The sequence below is a fragment of the Siniperca chuatsi genome, linkage group LG17 (genome assembly GCF_020085105.1).
Source record: "Siniperca chuatsi isolate FFG_IHB_CAS linkage group LG17, ASM2008510v1, whole genome shotgun sequence".
NCBI lineage: Eukaryota > Metazoa > Chordata > Actinopteri > Centrarchiformes > Sinipercidae > Siniperca > Siniperca chuatsi.
This window is the reverse complement of record NC_058058.1, coordinates 23440191-23448799: the sequence shown is the minus strand read 5'-3', so window position 1 is coordinate 23448799 and position 8609 is coordinate 23440191.

The window sequence follows — 8609 nt, the reverse complement described above, 5'->3', positions numbered from 1 at the left end:
CTTTTCACACGCTCTCATGCCATACGTCCATCTTCTCACGCAGTGAAAAACTAATTTATAACTGATAACGTCGCACTGCAAATCAGCTCTGCCCAGCTGATGCGACACCAGATATTGGAGTAGCTGGGAATATGATAGAAGCATGAAGTAATGCAGAAAATGGTATTCCTTTTTTAAGGAGGAGGACCTTGGTCCTCAGCTTTATTGTGCACATCCCCACTTCTCAAACCAATGTTACGCCCTTGAGGTGAGTACTACAAATTTGAAAATCAAATCATTAATAGCATCCATTAACAATATATGTGAACAAAATTCATATCCACTCATATATTTAACCCTATTTAACCCCCATTTTTCAATGGGACTGAGAAAGGCAGTCCCATAGGTCTCATTCTGTTTAGCTCAACCTCATCAAATTTTATATCACTGAAGTCAAGACCTCTCACTAAGAAGCTAACCCCAGGACTTTGCACTTTTTTCTCTTCTGAATCAAATCCTCTAGATGTCTTGATTACAAGTGCGCTAGAGAAAACAGTTTTTAACCAAGTCTGAGGCTGATTACTTCCAGGAAGTAACAACCGTTGGTTTGAACAGAGAGCTGGCCAAATTATCTCCTCAGTTGCTCATTCAGTTCTCCACACTGACCCTTCTAATCCAGCTCCTTCAGTCATCAAGTCCATATGCTCAGATTCACCTCTCAACCTGAAAAATGCAGCTGTTGTGAGGGGCAAAGAAAATGAGGAAATTGCCCGAAAGCAGTATGGAAGTGGACAAATTGCTACTGACCTGGCTAGTGATGCCAGAACATCCTTGTCTTGCTGTATCACCTGATGGCAAAGTCTTCAATATCGCACACAAATCCAGCACCACATGTTTGTGACTGGGGCAGTGTTCTGTGATTTCCTTGTCTGGCTGCCTCGTGGAGGCATTGTGTGCACTGTATTTCCAGACAGTGAATACAGACAGACATGTGTGCCCAAACTAAAAGACTTCTGGTTGGATCACATTTTGCCCAAGCTGAGAAAGTTTGAACTTGGTTCACAGAAAAGTGCTGCTGATGATGGTGATGATAGCACACACCACTGTTCTTGTGGGACTGTTGACAGTTCTAATGATCGGTTTTGATAACAATGACTGCCCTCATCAGTGGTACCAGTGGGAGTGTGTTGGACTAAACAGGGAGCCAAAGTAAGCAAAATGGTACTGTGATTTGTGCAAGCCTGAAACACCAATGAGAGGGAAAAGAAAACGGGAAGAACAAACACTGTTTGACTGCAGCTAGGTTGAAGTTTTAAAGTGTAAAATAGCATTGGAAATGACAAGGAATGGAATGTTTTGGTTGTAAATGTATTGTTTTTACCTGTGTATTTCAAGTTTTCCTGGAATTACCTGTCTTTCTTGTATGCATCTGACATGCCTTCTCACATCATCTTGTACATCAATCCCAGAATTATGTCTATATGAAATTTCAGCTCAATATCTCTGACGCAATTCTCACAATGTACAATAAAGATAATAGTAATATTTATGAACCGAGTGAAGGGCAGATGTGAAACATTTCTTTCTTACAAGTTTGACTATTTCTCCAGTTTAATGTGAAGTTCATTGCACACATTTTGTTGTCATAGTAAATGTATTATTGAACTGATAAAAACACAAATACATGACATTGCAATCAAAGACAACGACTGCAGAGGTGATAAAATAAACTTAATGCAAATGTTTTAAAGTGAGCTACTTGAAAAATTCCATTTATTATCGGAGAAAAAAAATGACCTTGGCCAATAATTGATACGGTTAAAAACACATTAAACCAACCAATGTAGAAAAAAACAGAACAGAACAGAAAACAGCTTCACAAAATTATGAAGAAAGGCAAGAATAATGAAATAACTGGTATACAGTTCTACTAATTGGACTATGAAATTAATTAATAATCACCATGACTAGGTTACTTTGACAAGGCAAACGTGAAAGGTTCATTCTCTGTACACAATACCATGTAATATGTCAAAATAGCACAAACGCCAACTATTTTATCAGCACTTGTTGTTATTTCCAGCCTCTTGCTTGAGTGACTTGTTACAAGTGTTTGATGGGCAAAGTACCCTGAAGGATTGCAAACCTATTTTTCATCAGTCCAATTATTCTTTCCACATGAATTCGTACTGAAGAGATGTATCGAGAGGCCTCTAGCTCTTAAGTGTTAGTTGATTATGTCCTTTGGTATATGCAGGAACAATGATTTCTACACCAGCAAGGCCAGCAAATTCCTCCTCCATCGAGAATCCACCATCAGTCAAAATCTGGTCACCTGGATGATGAAGCCACTTTTATGCACAAGTTCAACATCACTGACCCTACCACCCCCAGCATCAGGCAGGAAGCAAATGGCACCTTGAGGGGCGCAGGCTATCAAAAATGTCATGGTTGTGTGTAAGAAAAGAAGAGGACGTAATACCATGATCACATCCTCTGTGCTATTTAATTTTTTTGTTATTGCATACACATCTCCTTATCCTTGTTTTGAGTTGATTTGACATTCTTGGGCGTTAGCACAGGCTTTGTTGTAAATTTGGAGGGTATGTTATCAGGATGGTTGCTTTCCTTAACTGGTCGTCCTGGATTAAAACAAAACTCAATGAATAATTAAATAATTCAAGTAGGAACAGTAACATTCTTAATTATGTAGATTTTTTTATACATGTATGTATACACGTATATTTAAGATATGATGGGACATTCCATGTCAAATCAGATAAGGTTGTTGCAGCACCGTCTGAGATTTTATTCAAACCTTGTCTATATTATGAATGGCTCCCAAAACCAAGGCCTGTCAAACAATTATTCTGCATGTATATATAGAAGGCTGTAATATATGTAGCGGTAATATGGGGAAGTAGCTGAGAGACGCTGCCTGAATCCCTTTGTATGTGTTCAACTGTGTTCTTATTCTCCACACATACATTGGACATACATTATTCATTACTTTTTGCCCATCTGTGATCCTCTAATACTACTCTTTTTTCCTAATACTGCACTCTTTCTACTCTACACAGTGAAAAGAGCATAATGTCATCCATACTGCATGTTAGTGATGACAATTGTTTATGAGTTCTGATCTACAGTATTTTCACTGAAGATCACAGGTGCATACGCTTAGCTAATGAATGTCTCTGAAAGGCATTTAGACTCAAGGACCCTCTCTTCATCCATTTCCATTAGCCTGTCCTCTGCACATTTTTGAACTGAATGGCCCACTTTCAAACTGTAACGTCTATGTGTGCTGTCTCACGGGTTTTTGGCTCAGCTCGAGCTACTTTACGAGACAAAAGCACTCAATACCCAATACTGTATTTGAAGAATTGTTGATTCCTGTCAACATTCAATTGAACAGATAGAAAGACATATTTGTGAATTTTGTTCTTTAGTGGAGTCTGCCCGGAGAGTAGTACAATTAACCTGAGCATGATAGAAAGCAAACTATTTGGAGACAGCACACATTTACACATTCAAAGCTTTAAGCAAGCAGCAACCTGAAAGCAAACTGAAAAATGAAGCCAACGTGGAAGTGCCAAAAACTGCGCTTCCTCGAATAGCCACTTGAGGCTTACTCCAAAAACGAGTCAATCTCCATAAGCCCCCATGTTAAAATGCCCATCTTTACAACCTATGGGTGACGTCACGGACACTACGCCCATTTATTTATACATCTATGGGATTAAGCAACAAAAGTACGTGGTTAAGATTAGGGAAAGATTGATATTTCGGCTACATGTAGATGAAGTTAACTGGATGGTGCACAGAGGATGAAATCCCTTGACTTGTTATCTAGCACCACCAGCAAGTCAAAGTTTTCATTTAAGCAGTAAAATGTGTCAATATCTGCTAGATTGGTTAGCACAATATTCAGTGCAGACATTTTCAGGCGATGTATACTAACTTTGGTAATTCCCTGACTTTTTTGCATCACCATGACGTTGACATCTGTGGCTTTGAGTGAAATGTCTCAACAACGATTAGATGGATTACCAAGAACATGGTTCTGTAATTTGTGTCCCCTACAGGATGAACTGTAATGACATCAGTGAACCCTTAAGTTTTTATGTAACGTCATTATCAGGTAAAAACTTGATTTATAACTAAATATGTGCAAAACTAATGACATTCCCATCAGCCTCAGCTGTGCTTTGTTGTTAGTGCCAATTAGCATCTGTTGGCATGGTAACACACTAAACTAAGATGGTGACCATGGTAAAAATTATAAAGTACCTGCTAAACATCAGCATGTTAGCATTGTCATTGTTAGCATTTTAGCATGATGACATTAGTCCAGCCTCACAGAGCCACCAGCATGGCTGTAGACTCTTAGTCTTGTTCAGTATTTGACAGGCTGGCTATTCCTATTAACCAAGTGCTATGCCATCCTCTTTGTTTCAAACACTGTAGGCCACAGCTCATTGCAGTACTTGTTTTTTTCTTTTGTCTTACTATGTAGGAAAATTCCTTGTATGTGAAAACCTAATTGGCAATAAACCTGTTTTGTTCAAAATGTTAATTATGCTTTAGTTGCTACGAGTGGAAATCAGTGGGCAAGCAAATGAAATACAAACAAAAAATGTTCAGATACATTCTGTATGAACAGTTTGGCTGTTGGCAGATTAATTCATTAAAAACATTTCCAAAAATACAAAACTTATGTCGATAAAAAAAGGTAATTCAGGCAGCAATACATTGCTGCTGCAAATTAGTAGCATATGTAATTTCTAGGAGACAGGGTTATTCATCAGGATCTTGGGAGTTATTATGACAGCAGCAGCACCGTATCCTATTAGAATATATATATTAAACTACTGTTGAATCTCACATCAGGGATATGAGCCTTTGCCTTGGTTGTTAAAGTGGCCAGCCATTGGTTAATCTGCAGGGAGGCTTCTCTGTTGTGGATAGAGCAATCAGGATAATTGATAAGTGGCTGCTAGTGGAGGAAACCTCCATAATTAAATTGAAAGTCGTCAGCTCTTTCACTGGAGCACTCTGTGGATGTGGTGCTGCCGGTCTCCATGGTGACTACAAGATGCTGGTCTGAATTTGCAGAGGAGATGCAGAGTTGGATGTTTAATTTTCTGATAGCTGTGGAAAGCACACTCCGGGACTCAGAGAAGCCTTGGGCCATCTCTTGTGTGTTTATCTGAGCGACTGGATATGCACTTTGCAGTCCAATGTCATGACGGACTATTTTGAAGCACTCTCCACTTTTCAAATTGAATCATGGTCATGCAAGATGGATTATTCCATTATGAGCCCAATAATTTTCAAGAAAATATTATGCTATCCCATTTCCTCTTGTTTCCAGGAAACCAAAACAGAGGCTTTACAGAAAAAGAGGTCATGCAATTTTCTCTCAGCTTCATTTTATTTTCTTTATTTTTGCCAACAATTTTGAAACACAGCTACTGCATTATAAAAATGTTTATACAACATATGCACCAGAAGAAGCTAAAAAGTAACGTTAACACTGTTAAACACTGTAAAAGAACTAGTTTATTGTCAAGTATGATCAGCAAAATTCCCTTACACAATACTCCAGTCAGGGACTATACAACAATGAGCATCTTACACAAATGTACAGTTATTTATATTCACAAAGGCTTTTCAGTATTCCGTTTACAGTGTTAAGCAGTCAAATAGAAAAATGACAAAGTTAACAATAATGCAAGGTAAAGCACAAAGGTACAGAAAGAAGCATATCAGAGCTGAACGAAGGAAGAAGATCAAAGGAGCAATCGGTAAATCTTCAGTAACTCGACTGGCAATCAATAGAAACTCTGTTCAGCATATGTGGCTCCTCCTGCACTTTTCTGAGCAACAGCCTCAGCTCTGCAGCCTCACCTCAGTTACCAGGTTCTCCCACCATTCCCTCCCATCTCCTTATATACCAGACAACTGGTTCACACGGTGTAATCGAACCAGATAAGCTACAGTTAATGAAAAGAACACGACAAACCAGGACTGAATTATTAACTGCCATACAGTGAAATACTGCCAGAAATCACATTGATGGTTGATCACCGACGTTAAAACCAAAACCTGTAAACCAACCTTTAGATCTTGAAACACAACTCATGTCATGTAAAACATAAATAAATCGAACCCATAAACAGAAGTTTCAGCTATTTACAAGACACATTTTGGTGTAAATTATTTGTAGAGCCCCAATCTACCTGTGTTTGGAGTGACAGCAGCCTGGTCACACCAGAAAGTGGTACAGTGAAATTAATCTGCTTGGTCATTAATGGGACAATGAGTTCAAAAGATGTATTTGTACCATCGACTCCTGTCTCATACTTGTCAGCAAACCATTCCTTTTGTGGAACAGTTTTTATTCAGGCATAGGAGGTTAAATAAAAGTGAATGGTGCAACACAGCTAACAAACTACGATAGCTACCTTCATTGTGGAATCAGCTCTCCGACCCTCAAAGGTCAGCACTGTCAAAACAGCTTGCTATTGGTCAACGGCAGGAATTCGCAGCTCAAACCTCACAATACTTAAATTTGACTCAAAAAGATTTAGCAGATTTCCTTTTCCCATGTGAGCGAATCCACTAATTCCATTGTACTTAATTCCATTTGCTGTGATATTTTGCCATCTTAAACGTGTGGCCAGGCCTTAACCTTGCCCTTCAGTTTGGGGTGGTTGCTCAGGGGGAGGGTTTGGGTTAGCTTTGTGTAAATATAAAGGCAAACACAAAGCGGTGGAAAGCTGATGTTTGCAAGGTGTATCATAAAGACATTTTAGAAAGGTAGCTGCTAGGGGGCTAAATATACAAATGTCATACAATGTCTAAAACATCGGCTACTGTAGTCAGCCTATCAGTCTTCTGAAGAGTCCCTAGCTTCCTCATACCGTGTGTGGTACTGGTTTTACAGTAGAAATGACGAATTACTTTGCTGATTTGAATTGTTTCGTTCAGGTCACTGTAAAGATTTGCGGTCACTGAATGTGTACTTTTTTTTTTAGCTAAGCAATCACATCACTGTTCAAAGGCCCGTCAGTACGCACATCAGTAAGCATACGCATCACCGCACCAACCCTGTCGCTTAGAAATTACATTTATGTCCTACTACTTTGTTTTGCGTTATTATACCGGTAAACCCACTTGGTACTTCACACTTATTTTATTTTATACTTATACCCACTTGGTACTTAATTTATTTTCTGACCTGTTTTTATAGTTTTTATAGTGTATTGTATTATATATATATATATATATATATATTTATTTATTTTTTTTATTTTTTTTTTTCCTAGTACTTTCTCCTGTGTGCACTGACGTGAAGGCGAGCTGCTGTAACAAAGAGTTTCCCTTCGGGGATCAATAAAGTATTTCTGATTCTGATTCTGATTAACACTTTTTGCGTTATTTCTGCCAGCATTATGTTCAATGGGAACGTTGTTTCAAAGTGCTATGTTGTTGTACTATATGGGGTATGATATGGGTATATGAGGTGAAATCACAGGCGTGACACCAGAGCCTCTGAACCTGAGTCTCGTGTGGTTAGGTTTAGGCAACAAAATAACTTTGGCTAAAGTTAGAGAAAGATTGTGGTTTTCGTTAAATAATAATAAAGTCAACACTTCATGTCTCATGCTTCAGGTTGTTGTTGACTTTTTCAATATTAAACTAGGACCACGATCTTTCTCAAACCGTAACCAAGTACTGTGAGCGCATTAACATAACCATTTCAAAAATCCTGCCTAAGTTGCTAGGGGATATTGTACTAAAAGAGCGGATATTGTGGGAAAATAAATGAAATGAATGAATGAAAGTTTTGCAGATATGTTCAGTAAAAACTTTTTGTGCCTTGGCAGATACTTTCATGATAAACTTTTCCTCATTATGGTAATAACAAATGTAATTCTCAAAACTCTCAAAATAGATTTGCTTTTGCAAATTAGTAGTATATAATTGTGATTTATAGGACACAGGGCTGACAGTTGAAGTTGGTGCTGCTTCTGACTGTCTTTAGTTCAGCAGTAAGTCCGGTAGAAGTGTCTCATTGTATTGTCATTAAATTATATGGGGTTTGAGATATTAAGTTTGTTTGGTCAGTTTTTCTTCTACTAAATGTTGTTTTGCCAGTTAAAGGAGCAGCAATACCCTGAAAACAGAAAAGCTCTGGTGGAGGTTTCTGTGACTGAGGCGATTTTGCCATGCGACTACACTAAATAAAGCTAATTACAATGTAGATTTCAGTAATTGTTTTTGATGGAGTGCCGCCTGTTTGCTTGATGAATATAATTCATTTTGTCATTTTTGTTCCATTGCGGTGAAAAGCTGCCAGGGAAAGCCTGTGTTTGAAGGGATGATTTGGGAAACGTTAGAGCTGGACGGTTACTGTTTGTTCTTCCATACTTAATGATAGTGAAGGTCCGAGAGCACGGGGGCATGTGGTGCTCCAGGAGGCGGGGTTTAGTATTAAAATCTCCGTTGCCATTAGGAAACATTGGGTGACCAGCATTGGTTGTTAGCACTTTGATACCTCTGCTACTTTGTTATTGTCACTTTGTGCAACAAGATGATAAAATATTACTTAGAGTTTCTTT